At 33.2% G+C, this 18,940-nt stretch overlaps 1 protein-coding gene across 1 annotated transcript in view; it reads left to right on the forward strand.

Moving 5' to 3' along the window:
* The first annotated feature begins 620 nt into the window (after positions 1–620).
* Positions 621–18,940, forward strand: part of LOC136419426 (neural cell adhesion molecule 1-like) — a 109,090-nt gene continuing 90,770 nt past the window's right edge. The window contains exon 1 of the mRNA XM_066405716.1: positions 621–781. The gene's annotated coding sequence lies outside the window, so the exon portion shown is untranslated. The remainder of the gene's footprint in view (positions 782–18,940) is intronic.

The following is an 18,940-nucleotide window of genomic DNA, read 5'->3' on the forward strand; positions in this document are numbered from 1 at the left end:
AATATTATACTTTAAAATGCCTCTCGCCGATTTCCTAACAAAGTATTCCAAACACCTCACATGTGATGATCTTGTCGCTTTATTTCCTTATCATATTTTTTTACATGAGTCATAGGGATTTTAGTGTAATTTATTTCACTATTTTTTTCCTTAAAACGAACCATAAGGAAAACTATCTAATACGTATAGTCGTTATTTATGAGGAGTTTTAAGTGCAGTTTTTCAACTGAGATTGCTTGTGACAAGAACAGTTTGCAACATGGTTGAAATGGAGTTTTTGTTAAACGTTTCTAACACAACGTCATTAGTAATATCAATGGAAAAGCACTACCAAAGCTATCATCATAGAAGGTAATTATTAAAACTTTAATTTAAAATAAAAATTATACTTGGTAAGTAATTTTCCCGATTAATTATTAAAAATATATATGTATATATTTTACAATTCTATATGAGTCTTTGACAGCATTGGCTAGAATAAGATCTAACTAGACCTTAAACGGTCAGGAAGTCATCCAAATAAATAAGTGCTATCTAGGACTGATGCCCAGAGCCTTGAATGGCCCACTGTGCGCCCCAACCAGAGATTTCGACTGTATCCAGGATATCCATGTGGCGCCAGTCGCTCTAGAGCGCTCTAACTTTCATCGTCTCCCTTTAAATTGCGCAGATAGAGCCGCATTTTATTCGTAAGAGTTTTCTTTCGCGCGCGGTAAAAGTTTTGTTCCGCCGGAGAAGTTCCGAATAACCCTTTTGGGAATATTAGTTATGGAAATTTGAGGTGAGAATAATAGCCTTTTAGGGATTAGCTCCTTTAAAATGAGATTATATCGCTAGTATTTTGGGGTAATTTGTTTCAAGGCTTATAATTATAATATTAAACGATTTTGGTATGAAAAACTTTTCGAGTTCATCATTCTGACTTGGGTAATGTTGAAAAATATTGAACAAACTTGACACATGTAGAGAGTAAAGAAACTTGCATTGCATTTCCTTGAAATTGCTATTCCTAAAGTGATGAAATAATAATGAAATTTATTCCCTTGTTTTCTTATTTCATAACTCTTATTTAATAACCTTTGTCTCTCAAACTACATTGATTTCAGCTATATTAATCAGATTTTTTTCTATTAAGATGCCCTTATACTTATATTTTTGCTATTCCTCCTTTCTAAAATAAAGAGTATCGACCATTTACTTTTCTAGTTTTGGTAAATAAATTCACAGTAGTATCTTCATTTCTTATCTCAGTCAATAAATGGGAGCAGCAACAACTATTGCTGCATTTGACACAGCCAGGATGAAGTTTGAATATATCACAATGTACAGTTTGAATTCACACCTACGATTTAAAGTACTTAAAAGGAGCCGGCGTGATTATTTCGACCACTTAATATAGAATAGTTAGAACTAATACCCCAAAACGGTGTTTCAGGTTCTCTAAAAGGGTCATGTTAACTGACACATTATAAATATGTAGGTGGATACATTGCTACTTCTAAATCTGTAAAAAAATTATAGTCTATCACTTTAGGCGTAAATTCTTCAACTGTCCTTAAAGTTGAAGATACTTGAAGAGTATCTAAGATACTTTAATTCGTATTTAGTTATTTTTTACAAATGTCTTACTAGGATATTTTCATAAATTATTTAAGATACTTACTTTTTGAAAGATAAAAAAACTGTCTAAAATAAAAATAATTAAAAATTTTGAATCTACATACTTTAGACTATCTTTGAGCAGACAATTGAAGAGTAAATTCGAAATCCAAAAATGCGAAAAAAAAACATAGACAATTTTTACACTAATAATTGGAAACTTCAACAAAGCTTTGACGGTATTTCCGCAAATTTTCATGAGCATTCAAGTAATCTGATGAAATCAACATGTAGAACCTAGATGGCCTAATGTTCTCTTTCACTTCTATCTAAATGTTCATGAAATTTTGCGGAAATGCTGTCAACAGTTTCTCAATAAGTTCAATTATCCGCGCAACCACTTCTTAGCTTGAAGCATCCGACGGCTGGTTAGCCAAAACAGGTATCCATTATAGTACTATCGTGGAGACACTGAATGAGTGCGGATGGAAACATTTTGTGGGAATCCACAAAATGGCTGAGTTGATACTTACCTATCGTTTCCATCTTCTTTTTTTTTCATCGTTTCCGGACTACACCCGCATGTATGCCTGTCTTCGGATATATGGCTCATAATATATGTGTACCTCTTTTGTACACACACATGCCTAATGAAACTAATAAGTAAAGGCATATATCTCAGGCTTGCCCAACATCTTCTTTCCTTTCTGCTTAAACGCCCATGAAACTTTGCGGAAATGCCTTCAACAGTTTCCCAATAAACATATATAGATCTGGAAATGGCTTGTTAGTGATTTGAATATGGTAGACAATAACGCATTATTAAATGAAAATTTTTAGATTTCCAGTGCTTCTATTTAATTTTTTACACGGTTTTACTTTTTCTTTGCTTGCATACCCTTTCCTACACCTTTCACAAAAGATTGAAAAAACTTACCTATGTCATGAAGCCAGTAATCACCCTGTAAATTGTATGCTCCAACTGAGATTTTATTTATACTCGTGAGAGTAGAACTCCCCTAAATTTGAAAATATCTTAGAAACTCTAGGAGTTGTAAAGAAAATAGCAATTAAGAACCAGTTTCAATTTCCGGACGTATGTTTAAATTGATCGAGTAACCTAGTTCACAATAGCCGGAACTGGACCAAATGTTTTAAAGATGATTATGGGAGATGTATGTTTTTTATACCCAGTTACAATCCGAAAATGAATTTGCACTTTTCACTTACTAAGAATATGGTTCCTTTAATTTTCTGCGTAGGTACACATTGGATGGAGTTTATAGAGCGATCTAAGTTTGGCTCTAGTCAGAAGCCAAAACGAGTACTTACATGATTTTTAATACTGATTTCTTATTTGTTCAATCCAATGTCTTTAAACAATGTTCTATAAAATATCAGCTCTCCTCAAATAATGGAAACTTTGACTAAATACCATTAATAAAAACCACGAAACTGATCAATGCTCTTCGTTTTAGTATTTCCATGTATATTTTCCTCTAGATCAAGTTGCCAGGACTGTGATCTATTAGTCATAAGATTTTTTACTGATTACTTATCTTGGTTATTAACTATTTGTAACGAATATGAAAAAGTGTTAAAATTGATGAAATTTTGAATACAAAAAAGAAAACGAAGTTGCGCCTATATGAAATCCTGATAAATCCAAAAGGGTTCATAGCATTAATGACAGTTGATACACTTTATACATAATGTATAATATATATATGGACAATAGTATTATACGATGTGCAGCCTTCCTCGGCATCAATATAAGTATTCTATAAATGATCCGGACAAATTAATTACCGAAATCATATTACTATCAAATTCAGTTTTGCATTGAACAATAGATTTGTCTGGTTTGATAATCTCCTAACTCGCATTGTGGAAAATTTCTGTTACATTCACGCTATTTTTTGTGGAAAATTGAGCGCCGTTGGCACACATCATGCACAATCGGGATGCAATTAAATTACAGTTGATAGTCAAAACATCTCGATGAATCCCACAGACATTAATTGAGATTTAATTGCAAAATTGCTCAGCTTATAGGGTAGTTCAGGTTTGCAATTATTTCAGCGAACGAGGAAATGAAAACAAAGGGGCTGTGTTTGAAATTGATTTTAAGCAAGCTTGTAATGCATCTCTAAGGTCCTCATATTTGACTTCGACGAAAAATCGTAGCATTATGGACTTATTCTTGAATCAGGTATGAAGCGAAAGCTGTGTTTCAAGCTACTGTGAATAAATAAGGGTTGGAGAGTCTCAAACTCGATCCCAGCCTCTAAAAATACAAAATTTGCAGGTGAAAAATTTCGAAGAATAATTTTAAAAATCAAGAAATCTCCAGTCCAGTTCCTCCACTCATCTCCAGTTCAAAGCAAATTTTCGAAACCAAAATTCAGTTGACATGAGAGTTCGGAAAAGTACGGATTTTAATATGTTCCAAGATAAAATAGCCGAGACTTAAGTTTTACGGTGAGATCTTAAGTAGCAAAATCATGATGGAAATATTCTCTACTTCAAGTAGACTTTAATCTTAACTCTAAATCATTTGGCATAATATATCTCGGAAGCTAAGAGAAATAGGTGTATTAATCCATATAAAAATGTGCACTGCAGTCTGCAGGTGGGTGTAAAATTGTGAGATTTTGCATTTATTACCTGAAAATTTTTATCTTTTTTCAAAGACATCGATGTAAAAATAAACAATCGCTGTCTTCATTAGTCTATTGTGTGAGCACTTTTTTGAAGCACAATTGCTTCTTCAGCTTCTTCAGTCAGTTAATCAGCAACAATTCATTCCCTCGAAGTGTGAAACAGTTACTGTTACGGCACAACCATGACAATCGATATTCATCGGTTCTTGGTCGCCATCAGAGCGCACTAATCATACTCTCATTAACGCCCGGCTTACTCATTGGATGAAAAGTTTTTAACCGTTGTATGGAGCGGTTTCTATCGATCGCCATGTTTGCGATAAAGCCATTAGGAACGAGATATCCAGCAGAGGCACTAAAAAACGCTATAAAAAGCCCTTAAATCCTTTTGATAAAAGTCAGTAAATATTTTCGGTTTAATACAAGTGCCCTGTTTCGTATTGGAAACCTGTTCATGTCAAACACACTGCCATCGGTGGGTTTTCGATGGTATATAGGCTATTTATTTTTACCTATATTTCATAAATTCAGTCAAATATAGCAGTCTTCTAGCCAGGTAATCATTTAGAGGACTAAAATAGGGAAAGGGTTTCCAGGAATGCTAGAATTTGTTACAATTTGAGCAGCCTATCTCTCATGAATAACCCCCTTTTTACTTATAGTGTGATTGTAATTCAACAGTCTTTCAGGTGCTTGAGCAACTGCATTTTTTCCATTCAAATGTAACAACGAGTTCGTTTCGTGTCATAATAGGCACTTTCATGCCTATTGTAATCTCTTTTTTACTTCTTCTAAATGCACTTAATGCGTATACACCACGTTTTTATCGCTTAAAAACAATTGTTTTCAAGTAAACTAAAAGCTGCCTACATTTGCAAAGAGATCACACGCAAGATAAATTAAGTGCTAGACTCGCTTGTCACACTTTACAAGCCCCACAATAGCTAATGTCTGAACAAAACATATTGTATATCAGGTCTCACATTAGGGCCCGAGCACAGGAAAATTAATGATTTGTTATGCGTTAACTTCAGGGAATTTTCGTCGATAGTTATGTCCTAGTTAGGGGTGTTTTCGTTTCCTTTCATGCAAATTTCTAATATTATGTGAATTTATTTTCTTGAGGTCGCAATGGCGTAACGTTCCGCCAGAGGAGCGGATTTTGTTTGTAAGTTCGTAGAAGCCAAATTGAATAAATTTCCTTTTGCGGCCTCCCATTGTATCATTTACCATTGGCACGTCAAATAAGTTTTTAACGTGCGTCATAGGGCCTTCAGTGCATATATTTCTCTGTTTGTTCAACATTTATTCTTTGAAGAAGGTTCATTAAAAATACAGATTTTATACCACTCAAAATCAAACATAAATGAGAGTACTTTTTTGCAAAAAATATCAGGAGTAATAATGTATAAATCCTTCGGCAATAAGATCCCATAATTTTGTCAGAGATATGAACAATTAACAATAAAACATATACAAAAGACCAAATTAACAAACATTCCTGATTATTCCACATGCATAAAAAAGAAGCAATAAATCACATGTCGAAACAACGCTATGATAGACCGATTTTTTTCCTCTATTATTACCTATGGTGTCTGACCGATGTAACACTGCTCTCTTGTTAAGGCTATTCGTGCCGAATAGACAGATTTTCATGGTATCTTATTAACATTTTATACACTAAATGCTATAAGTTTTTACGCTCTTTGTGAAACTGTATATTTTTGTAATTTTCTGAGTGACCGAGCATTATGTATGCGAAGGATAAGAGAAAAACGGTTACAGGTATATGAGAAGTTCACATGTGAAAATTTGTTATTCTTCTAAATGCTAGATACAACCCAAAAATAACAGCATAATTCTTTTGTGTTAAATGAAAAATATTAATAAATAATCCTCGCTTGGAATTTGCCATACATCAATCTAGTCATTTTCAAGATAATTTTCTTGAATTATAATATTTCATTCTATTCATTAACAATCTAAGTTTGAATTTTTAGCACTCAACAATGTATACTTAACAGATGAGCTTTAAATAAAAAAACTCTTGCGTGGTAGGTTTTATTTTATCAAAATAACTGCCACAGATTTCTAAATATGATTAGCAAATAATCGATAAAAGATTAAAAGAAACCATCAATATTTTCTTTAAAAAAAGTTTTTGATGTATTTGATATTTATGTAATTTCAATTTCCAATTGTTTTTACTGATCCTCCTCCTTGTAATTATAAAACATATCAAGCCCGCAAAGATAGTCAAAGCGGCTATTTCTGTTCTCTCTTAGATTTTTCCAAAGTACTTCCAAAAAATGTAAATTCAATTTTGTATAGAAACTCATGATTAAATTTAAGGAAAATATATACCTTTTAAACCACCCAACTTAGAACATGGTATGAGATGAGACTAAGTGGCATTCAGCGCTTTTGCCGCTTGAAGTCACCGCAAACTGCATTTGAATACACACACATATGTGAGGTGCGTGTTTTCAAATTATGTCTCTACGTAAAAGTTGACATTCTGTTAATTTGGCTGTTAGTTTATACATATAGACCCAACAACACAGCATATCATTTATGGCTATGCACCAACATTTATGTAGCAGCTATCTGTGACTGTGAATCTTTGATACATAATATGTAGGCAGGTACGAGACACTATATATAGTTTTTCACCCCCACTTTTTGATCGGTTCTAAGAAATTTCCTTAATAAGGTAATTTGATTCACTTCATTAAGATGTACTCTGCATAACTTTTTTATCGTTTCTAATATTATTTATTGCATCTTGAATACGTTACCATAGTTGTTCTTCATTATCGAGTTTTGTCTTCAACGTATAAATCTTTGTATGCGTGCAAATGGTGGACACTTTGAACAGCTTTTATGATATTTTTATTTCTTTGCATTTATGTTATTGTAATTAAGTTTTCTTGTAAAACTACTGCTAATTATTAAAAGTTTTATCAAGAGTACCTTTTTTGTAGTAAATAAGTTGTTTAATCTAAAATCTTACACTTAAATTACTAAAATGCATTTATCTCGTAAACGGCTCCTCCTAGCAACATCAATAAGGTATACCTTTTTTACTTAAAAATGATGACCAAATACATTACTGTATTCGAAAATCATTTATACTAGGAGACAAAAAAGATTCAATCAATTAAATACATGCTGTGGGCCGTAAGTAGCGCCTTCTATCAGATAAGTGCAATTTGTCAGTAGATATGATTTCGGCATCTTAAAAAACTTCCCTACACTAACTTCCACGTTTTTATGTTGTACAGCATAGAAAATATCATAAAAAATGTATTTTTAATTTTCAACTTTGATGTTCTCTACCGCTGTTATTATCAACTTTTGGATTAGAATAAATATGGCTAAATCTTCTTGTTTTGATCTGAAGATCTGTGGTAGAACGTTGTGAAGACCGTTTACAGACACCCTGTATATGTACATATGATGAATAGCTAACAAGACCCAAAATGAATTGCTCTTATTTGAAATGATCTCTTATTCCATCTGGAAAACCCAAATATTAGAACTGAAGTCATCTGATGGACTTTGATAAGGAATACATTCAATTTGCCATTTACACGAGTTTCCGAGTATTTACTCTTTTCATCACACAATGGCAAATTTTCTAAATTAATCATAAACTCTTGTTGAAAGGCGGGAGACGTTATCTCGATACTACGCTGCTTAATCAGGCTAAAATAATTAGGGCGATAAATTTAAACCCAATTTTAACGAACCAATATTTTCCCAATTTCCAATTTGGGGCTTCATCTCTCGCGGCGGCTTCTAGAAGCTCGTAAGCACAATAGGGGGCCCTCGAACCTTCAATTTAGTCAGTAGAACATGCTTCAGACCGAGGACGCAGTTGGTTTTTATGGCTAGACAAATTGGCCAGTTTTCCGAAGAGATCTATAGGTAGGGAGGTTCTACGTAGGGTGTTGTTACATAAAATATCGACAACACTTTCGGTAAAACCCGCCAAGATAAATAAGGGCAGCTTTGTAAAGCTTCCAGCTATTATCTCTCGCTTTTTCACGACAGCGCAGGCATGAAAGAAATTTTGTTTATTCATTCTAGGCTGGAAATGATGATTTTGCTGCAAAGGAGGAGTAAACTGGAATATTTCAGACACGTTATTATGCGAAGAAAAGACATCTAAGAACAGAAAAATGGGGCGGTGCGACGTCGCATTTATCAATTCTTAAAAGGGAGAACTTGATTTGAAATAAAACCTAATTGACGCATTGTAGCCAAGATTCAAAAAAGGTAAATAGTTTCTTAGAGCTCCCAGAAATAGACGACTTCGTCGCGCCAATTGGTCTCTAGTTACTAAATATACTAAACACAACGTTAAAAGCTTTGTACCCCCGTTATAAAAAAGATTTGGATGATTATTGTTGTATTATTCATTGTTTTGCAAAAAATTAAATTATTTTATTAATAAACAAGGTCATAAACGTCAAAAGGTAAGAAAAGTTCTGATACTTTCTTAAGTTTATAAATATTGTATTGTTACGTGCAAAATATCAGGACTTGAAATTACCGCATTTAGTAAGACTATAAATGTTGCTTGGTATGGAACTGGTCATTCAAATCATAAAATATAAAATCTTTTAGAGATTTCGAGATCAACCATTATTCAAATTGTTCAAAGATATGACGAAACGGATACAGCCGTGAAGTGGACGGTCACGGCCTCTAAATGAAAGACAGGACCGGTACTCGCTCCAATAAACAGGTTGTTTTTAGATTTTTAGAAGTGTCCGATATTTCAAAGGACGATTCCTCGGGTATTTTTAAGATAGAAAGTCCATATAAGCATGAGTCTGCAAGGACTTACTTGTCGAGCTATAGAGTGTTAAAAATTGATTTTTATTTTTGTTTTTTCTAAGTAATTTTTGAAATAGTATCGAATTTGGACGAAACTTGGTATTTAGGGGTTTTGTAACATGAGAAACTTAAATTTTATCTTTAAAATTAATAATTAATAATATTATTTTATCTTTTTTTTTCATTTTCAACATTTATTGTGATTTTTATTTCATTTTTTATCAATGTGTTTCTTCCTTTATTGTTGTTTAAAAATTAGCGTTTAAAATTTTTATGTTAATTAAAAAAAATTATTTTACAGAATATTGGAGTTTCACTTTTTAAAAAACACATGCGTCGATTACTTTAAATTAAAATACACTCACTTTCACATGAAATGCACCACCCAGTAATAATAATAATTAAGTCTTGTAATTTTGGCAAAATAATGCTTCATCATAGAGTATCAAATGATCAGACTTTCAATTAAAAGATACAACATTTGATAATGCAAAAATTAATAATAAGTGACATCGCCTCGTACGGCAATGCAAGCACGTACTCTTCACGGTATGCTTTGCAACAAATGATCAATATCTTCCTCGGGTATTTCATTCCATGCTACCTCAATATGATGTCGTAGGTCATCCACATTGTTTGGAGGCCTCGGTAAATTTCGAAGACAGCGACTCATCATATCCCAAAGATGTTCGATGGGCGATAGGTCCGGTCACCGTGCAGGCCAAGGCAGTATTTTCAATTGTGCTTCTTCCAGGTATCGTCGAGTAATGTTTGCACTATGTGGCCTTGCATTATCCTGTTGGAAAATGCCATTTGGTAAAGTTTGCATGAAAGGTACTAATACTGGCCTCAGAACATTGTCAATGTAGCGACGTGCGTTTAGGGTGCCTGGAACGAACACAAAAGAAGATTTTCGGCCAACACATATCGCACCCCAGACTATAACACTAGGTGTTAAAGCTGTGTGGCGCCTTTCAGAAAATTGCAAATTTCTTCTTTCACCTCGGTATCGTCTGACTCTTCTACGACCATCATTGATCCATAAACAAAATCGCGACTCGTCACTGAAGACGATATTGTTCCACTCATGATTCCAATCAATTCGTTCTTGACACCAGGCCAATCTGGAAGCTTGGTGTTGGGCGGTTAGTGGCAGTCGTAGATTTGGGCGATATGAATGCAGGCCAAAAGACGAAATTCTTCTGTAAACTGTTGCCATCGACACCCGACGATTTAGATCTCCCATCCAATCTACTGCAACAGACATTGTTGTTTGAAATCGATCACCAATGGCCATCCGTCTAAGAAGTCGATCTTAGCGTGCGTTGCTGCTACGGAGAGGACGTCCAGCTAGACGATGTCGCTGAACCCTTTCTTCAGACCACGAAGACCATATTCTCGCAATCGTGGTGTGGTTCCGATTCATTCTTCGGGCAATCTCACGAAAAGAAAATCTACCCTCCTTCATGCCGATAATTCGCCCTCTATCAAAAACCGAAACGTGGGAAAAATGTCGACGCTGTCTCACTGGGGGCATTTTGAGATGTCTTGTTCACAGTTCAACAACAAAATAAACTGATACTTCCATGTAAATATTATTTTATTTATTTATAATTGAATAAAAAATCTAATAGGTCGATGACAAAAAAACCACTAGCATTCTTTCTTTTTTACTGAAAGTCTCTGAAAACTGACTCTCTGAGTTCTCTGAAGTCTGACTTCTCTGAAAGTCATTTGATACTCTATTATGAAGCATTATTTTGCCAAAATTACAAGACTTAATTATTATTATTACTGGGTGGTGCATTTCATGTGAAATTGAGTGTATTTTGAAAACTGTTGTTCATAGCGACGTTTAATAAAAATACTTTTTTTACATAAAAATAATAGAGGAATTGAATTTTTAGCTAAAAAATGTGATACAAGCATGCACGAAAAAGTTATGACTCTTCGAAAGAGAAAAAGACATGTAGATAGCGCCCTCTATATGTGAGAGTGAAACTAAGATAAAATTTAAGTTTCTCATGTTACAAAATCTGTAAGTACCAAATTTCATCCAAATTCGATATTATTTCAAAAATTACTTAGAAAAAACAAAAATAAAAATAAATTAACACCCTGTAGCTCGATAAATAAGATCTTGCGGACCTATGCTTATATGAGATTTTTGTCTTAAAACTGCTCGAGGAATCGTCTTATGAAATATCGGACACTTATTAAAAAACACCTTGTATACAGGGTATTTCAAAACATGTATCGGAAAATGAAGAGTGTGATTCTTTGGCTCATTTTAATAAAAAAAGTTCCTATTATATTAATGTCGGCTGCAAACGTACCGTTTTCTAGATACAGGGTGGCAAAAAACAGTTTTTTTTGTCAGTTTTATGATGGTAACTCAGAAATCGTTTTGAGATACAGGAGTCACATTTTATATACCTATTATCATTAATATTAGTTACGTTTTGAGCGCTACTTTAATTTTTCCCCATATGCCAGAGGCAGAGATTTTAGGGTTGCGTGAGATTTTTTTGCTCCTAATTTTTACGTCACTGGGAAAATTAAGATTTTAGAGGGACGTCAATGTGTTCTATACAAAAAAAGCACTCATGGTCAAAAGCTAAATTGCGAACCTTTGTCGAGAAAAGACATTTTGTGATGAAAAATATGTAAAAAATTAGCAACATGATCAAAAAAATTTATTTATGCAAAACTAAGAAATTAAACAAGAATCACAACAATTGCTGAAAATGGCTTCATCCTATGGTAATGCATATGGGGAAAAATTGAAGTAACGCCCAAAACGAAATAATATTAATGATAATAGGTGTACAAAATGTAACTTTTATATCTCAAGCGATTCCTGAGATATCGTTAAAAATCGAACAAAAAATATTTTTTGACACTCTGTATCTCGTAAACGATACGTTTGCGGACCCATATTAAGAGGAACTTTTTTTTTTAATGAGCCAACGAGTCAAACATTTCATTTTCCGACACATGTTTTGAAGCACCCTGTATATTATATACAAAGTATATGTATTATGTATAATCCAGCTCCGGCCCTTAGAAATGATGTACATTTGGAACATTTTACCTTGCTTTATCGACCTCTATGGTAAAAAGAAGACTTCATTAAGCAAATCTTCGTGTAAGAAGGCATTTAAGAGTACCTACTCTATGTTCAAGACATCCATTTCAAGATAGCTTAATTGTCACGGTATCAAAGGAATGGAACAATATTCCTGAAGAAATGATCAACCACTTGATTGTGTCAACGCACCGTTATGTCAATTTGTTGATGAATAGAAGAGGATGTCATACAGTTTTAATTATTGATGTTTTGTTTTATTAATACATTAATAAATAAAAATACATTAATAAATAATAATTTACGATACACTTCATATTTCATTTACAATTTAAATAATTTAGCAATATCAAAGGGGAGGGGGGCGATCCAAGACATTTGACATTGTGTGAGTCTCCAAACAAGTGTGGATCACGTAGGGAATAAGTATATTGTGTATCTGCTCTGGCATAATATATGAGCATGAAATGATGCTAATTTGACAAAATGGTAATTTTGTGCAATTTGTATACGATACTTTTCCTACGACTATAACAATTTATGAAAAATAAAAGGGATTTAGTGCTCAAAGCTTCAAAATTCAATAACATTGTGTTTTGTTTTGCCTTACTGATGCAAGATCAAGTTACGCTGAACGAAACATTGGGAAATAAGCTAATTTCCTTATCGTTGTTTAACATCTTGGTATACCTAACTTAACCACTTCTATACTACTTTAAACTACTATTGACAAACCATTTTTCACTTACGTAAGGCCTTTCGATGTTACCAATTTCAGCTACATACGCGAAATCCATTGTTGACAAAAATGTCGTTTTCCTCCTTTATGTAAACTGGCGATGGGAATGTCAACATCATTTTGAACATATTGAGGCTGCAGGCCATAGGGCTCTTAGCTCGTATATTTTAAAACGTCGGCTTAAAAAGCTTATGCTCCTGAAGGTATTGATTCACATGCGACACACAACCCTGGAGTATTCCTTGAATATTCATAGCCATGCATAAATCCTCATTCATCCAGGTAGACACTATAAACGTCACGCCGCCATTAGAGGTTTCACATGGGAGGAGCAATATTTACTTCAAGTCCTGCCGAACTTATTTAAGCCAGATAACAGCAAAGTAAGTACAATCTAATTGCACTTTTCAAGCAGTTCGCAGTCCGTCACGGTTTCTCGGTCCCCACTTTTTAGTTTACCGGGACGCGTCTCTTCCATTTATCCCTTAAAACCCGATATGGGTCTTTTCCAGGTCTGATAATAAAAGTTTAACCGAGAAACGCAGTTGGTTTTTATGGCTAGGAGAATTGGTGAATTTTTCTAAAAAGGTCCTACGGAGCAAGGAAGTTTTGTGGGCACCCTGTGGCCGTACATAAAACATGCGTTCCGGGCCCTTAAAACGTCAAACGACACTGCAAAGTTTTATTTCAAAGTCCTATTTCTAGGCAAATAAAGTTTTCCCTAAGATGGAAAGTAAACTTCTCTGCTTTATGTGTCCGCACAGTCTTCCTCTTTACGTTTCATTTTACAGTAAAAAGGGAATTTGTATGCTTTCACGATTTCTTTTTTAGCTTTTGGTTGGAGGGTAAAATGTGAAGGGCTTCGTCAATTTCATCATCATAGAATAAATTGGTTTTAGAAATTTTGTTGTGTTCACGTCAACTTTAGTGCAGGTAATTGCTAATAAACTTGCTTGTGACACAGCTACTTATTTTCACACAGTCCCATTATCATACCAAGACAATACAAGAGCAATTTATAAGTTCCAATAGGAAACCCATTGAAGTTTTTGCGAAGCCTCTTGCAAATGCATTGAAACACCTTGAGTACACTTTAAAATTTTATTCGAAAAGATTTCAACCCAGCAAAACTCCACAAATACATCTGTAAGTTCGACAATTTGATCCGTGGACTTGTTAAATCTTCTTTGTTTTATCGAGGCGAAACTGCCGACGAGGCCCATTAGGTACCCTGTTTGTTAAAGTAAAATTCAACTCCGTTTGATAAAACTAAAATAAGTGAAATGGATTTGAACAAGATAAATAGCTATGCTGAACTGTAATTTGGTGTTGCTCTAATTCCCATTGCGACGGTAGCTAACGAGACTGTTTAACTTTTGTCAAAGTCGCAATGTACCAACAATCTGAATTGGTTTAACTTGAATTATATATATTTTTCGTCTTAAAAATCCTAAAAATAATTTTAAACTTTAACCTCATGCATCTCTGTAAGGGATCTGTGGTGTAATTATTAAGACCTATGCCTTATTAGAACCTTGGCAACGTGGCAACCGCGCTATTCGCCGCGGAGCGTTATTTTTATTATGGTTTTGCTTATGCATCTACCGACATAAACATCCTTTTTTAGGGACATCGCTGGCATCACTTGTATCGTGTAATGTCTCGTTACCGACTTCGTCACATTTTTGCTCAGATTTATCGATATTTTTTAGTACGTAAATCATTACTGTTCACCTTAGCGTTATCCTCAATAAACCTTAGCTATAGTTACATAGGAAGGTAATAATGTTATACAGGGTGTTTAATTTGCCGATACACACTCGAAAGAGGGTGGTTGGTAAGATTATTTTGAAAGTATTAGATTATATACCTTACATCTCACGACACCAGTGATATGAAGGAGTGTATGTTTCCGAGCATACCGCTATGGCGAAGCTGAGCTCTACAATGTTACCGACTTGCTTTTAAGCAGCCAGGTTGCTTGATTGTTATTTGAAGTATGATATCGAAATTATTTCAAATAATTTTTCTTTTCAAAATTAAATAAGAAAATAAATACAACTCTTAAACATGAAATGAAATAAAATTCTAGAAATAAAGAAAAATCAACAAAAGGTCAATCAATAGAAATTTAAGCAAAAACCAAAACTAAATTAAATGCTCAAATCGGCTCCCTTTTTGTACAGAACAGTAACCGAGCGAGTCATAAACATTTCGCCGCAAGTACTTCTGGGCTAATAGTTTGCATGCAATTTCGAATTTCAATTCGCAACTCATCCAAATTATTAGTCCTATCACTTTCATATCTATAAATTATAGATTTAACATAACTCCAGAAGAAAAAATCTGCAGGAGTTAAATCAGGGGATCTCGCTGACTACAAAATGTTAGCTCATATACTTAACATTATGTTTTTCGAAATTGTCTCTCAAGATTTTTTTTAGTAAGAGCAGCATTATGGGCAGGGCAACTATCTTGCTGAAACCATACATCTCCTAATTCAACTTCTAATTGTTAGATTGCCGGCATAATTTGTGGCTGGATTAAGTCGAGGTATCTCAATCCACTTAAAGTACGTTCAATGAAAAACGGATCAGTAACATGGTTATCTAAAATACCTGCCCAGACATTAAGTTTTTGATGGTATTAGATTTGAACATTGTATGTTGTGTGCAAATACTCCCTTGACCAGTAACGACTGACGGCTGAATTAACGTGACCCAATAATGGAAAGATCGATTCGTCCGTGAAAAAGATGTTTTCGATGAAATTTTCATCATTATTCATCCTTTCCATTATTACTTCATAAAAAACAACCGTTTCTTTAGGTCTTCAGGAAAAATTTCGTTGATTTTTTTCGCCTTGTATGAAGTATCCCCGTTTTTCCTTAAAATTCTATGGCCGTTTGTACATGATATATCTAATTGGTCTACTATTTCAAATAGGGACTGCCCAGGATTTTCCTCAAGACTGACACAAATCATAATTTTCTACTCTTTCCTTTCATTGTTATCTTGTGGAGGGCGTTTATGATGCAGGAGCGAAACTCATCCAATCGTCTCGAAATTTTGAATGACACGATACACTGTATCAACACTAGACACTAGACACTAAACCTAAAAGACAAGTGATAATCTCTTCTAAGAATTACCCTGAATAAAATCATTTAACTATGAAGACTTTTTCTTCAAACGTAAAAATTTTCATTTTATTATACTTTAATTCGCTATTCTAACAATACGCGGAAAATAAAATTATTCCAGAATTTCGATAGCAAGTGAAGAAAATATAATTCTATAAATTTAAAAAAACATTGCAAATACAATATCGAAATATTAATTATTTATATAATTATACAGGGTGGTCACTTTTACGACGCATTCTATGGGGATTTTCGAAACGGTTAAAGATACAAGGTTGGTTAAATGGAGAAAAAGTTTCGTATTTTTATGCTCTGCAAAAAGGTGAAAGCAAAATTGAAATATCTTATGTAATTACTAAGATATCAAAGAAATACCAAAAAAGTCGATTTTCTTTTTTTGTCTATAACTTATTTATTTTTCATACAATCATTTTGAAACTTGGGTGTTCTATATTTTCCGTCAGTGTCTTCAATATGGAAAGGTCAAAAATATCCTAGGCCTACTAGTTTACGTGAAAATAATACTAACTTTCGATTTTCTTATGGACGCCATATTGGATTTTCGCATTTTTGAAAAACACGAAAAATTTCCGTTTCGGCGAGGTGCAACACAAGGGTCTTCTGAACTATTTTACAATAAAAATTAAAATATTTAAATATTTAATGAAAAATTCAAGTAGCACTGAATTTGTCAAGGTCATAATTGGTTACCAAGTTACTGACTGTCTTTGACACATAAGTCAAGTAGTCAATAATACAACTTTTAAATAAGTAATAAAAAAAATTATCAAATTTATTTTCGAAAATCAATAACACAAACTTTAACATTAACTAACATTAATTAACAAAGAAATTAATACGAGGAGAGAAAATTATATAAAATGTTCAAAATGACCGCCACTATGAGTAATACATAATGCCGTTCGCTCATACTACATATTTGAAGTAGCTCTTCTGATAACAACTGGGTCAATGGTCCGAAAGAAATTTGTAATTGGGTTTCTAAGATAAGATAAGCGTTTTTTGAATGTCTTATGTACACATTATACATGTCTATTTTCTCATCTTTGGAGAAATATCATCCCATTTTGATAAAAATTAAAATTTACTTAATTTACAGAAGAACAAAACTCACTTTTTTACTAAATTTCTTTTTAAATAAAATTATGTTGACATAACAACCAATAATATTGGCTACTTGACTTATGTGTCAAAGACAGTCAGTAACTTGGTAACCAATTATGACCTTGACAAATTCAGTGCTACTTGAATTTTTCATTAAATATTTAAATATTTTAATTTTTATTGTAAAATAGTTCAGAAGACCCTTGTGTTGCACCTCGCCGAAACGGAAATCTTTCGTGTTTTTCAAAAATGCGAAAATTCAATATGGCGTCCATAAGAAAATCGAAAGTTAGTATTATTTTCACGTAAACTAGTAGGCCTAGGATATTTTTGACCTTTCCATATTGAAGACACTGACGGAAAATATAGAACACCCAAGTTTCAAAATGATTGTATGAAAAATAAATAAGTTATAGACAAAAAAAGAAAATCAACTTTTTTGGTATTTCTTTAATATCTTAGTAATTACATAAGATATTTCAATTTTGCTTTCAGCTTTTTGCAGAGCATAAAAATACGAAACTTTTTCTCCATTTAACCAACCTTGTATCTTTAACCGTTTCGAAAATCCCCATAGAATGCGTCGTAAAAGTGACCACCCTGTATATGTAGGATCCGTTAGTCAGATCACTTTAATCCTTTTGTATATGTATATGTAAATAACTTCCTTATTTTCCAACAAGGTCGAGGCACAATCGAGAAGTCGCTAAGTTATACTTAGTGATAACCTTAGTATTATTAGTTAAACCTTGAATTTGTAAGCTAATAAAAAGAAAGATGTAAATGAAAGAGTCGTTCAAATATCTTTAAGAACTTCTTTGATTATTGCTCTTTTGAATAATATACTGAAAAACGCACACTTAACGTTTCATAAGATATTTAATTAAAAAAGGAAAATATATTGCAGAAAAAATGCATATGGTGATTTAATAAATTAAATTAAAAAATAATAAGTAAATATTATTTGTGCATTAATTATACTATTTACATATGATTAATTATCATGCTCAAAATAAGAACCATCGTTTCTAATATAACATCCATGACTTCGTTGCATCTCTGTGATGATTATTCCTAGCTTAATTTCAACTTTAATTACTTCTGCTGTTCCATTAATTTATTGAATTAGACGTTCTTGATTATGATTTTCGCCTTTGTATAACAATTCCTTCATTCGTCTCTAGGTATAATAGTCAACTGGAGTCAGATCCAGACATTTGGCAGGCCATAATATTGGTCCATTTCACCCTATCTATCATTTAAAATCGTAAAAATATAGTAAAATACGTTCAAAAATTATCTTACCGACCACCCTTTTTCGGATGTGTATCGATGTACTAAACATCCTGTATCATACAGTCAAGCCAGTTGGATAATATTTCGACATTTTTGTTAATAGCAAATATATGGGTTTTACTGATTTACTTAAAGTTTTAATAACCCTTTAGTCCCTTTAGTTACCTATAGTAAAATCCTCTTTAGTAAAACCTTTAATTTTAATAACCCTTTAGTTAAGTCTTAACCCTATGTTTCCTTCATCGGTGAGCTGTGACTGATTCGGGCATAATCGACTTTTTTATCCCATATATACTCGTCACAAGCTCTTTGGAAAACGTTGATATTTTCCTCTATAACGCCAAAACGAGTGCCACTTTTCAATGGGTTTCATCTGTCTGTCATAGAATCAAATCGTTTTTCAACTGATGCGATTGCTTCGTATTAGCTCGATGGTTGAA

The sequence above is a fragment of the Euwallacea similis genome, chromosome 2 (genome assembly GCF_039881205.1).
Source record: "Euwallacea similis isolate ESF13 chromosome 2, ESF131.1, whole genome shotgun sequence".
Taxonomy (NCBI): domain Eukaryota; kingdom Metazoa; phylum Arthropoda; class Insecta; order Coleoptera; family Curculionidae; genus Euwallacea; species Euwallacea similis.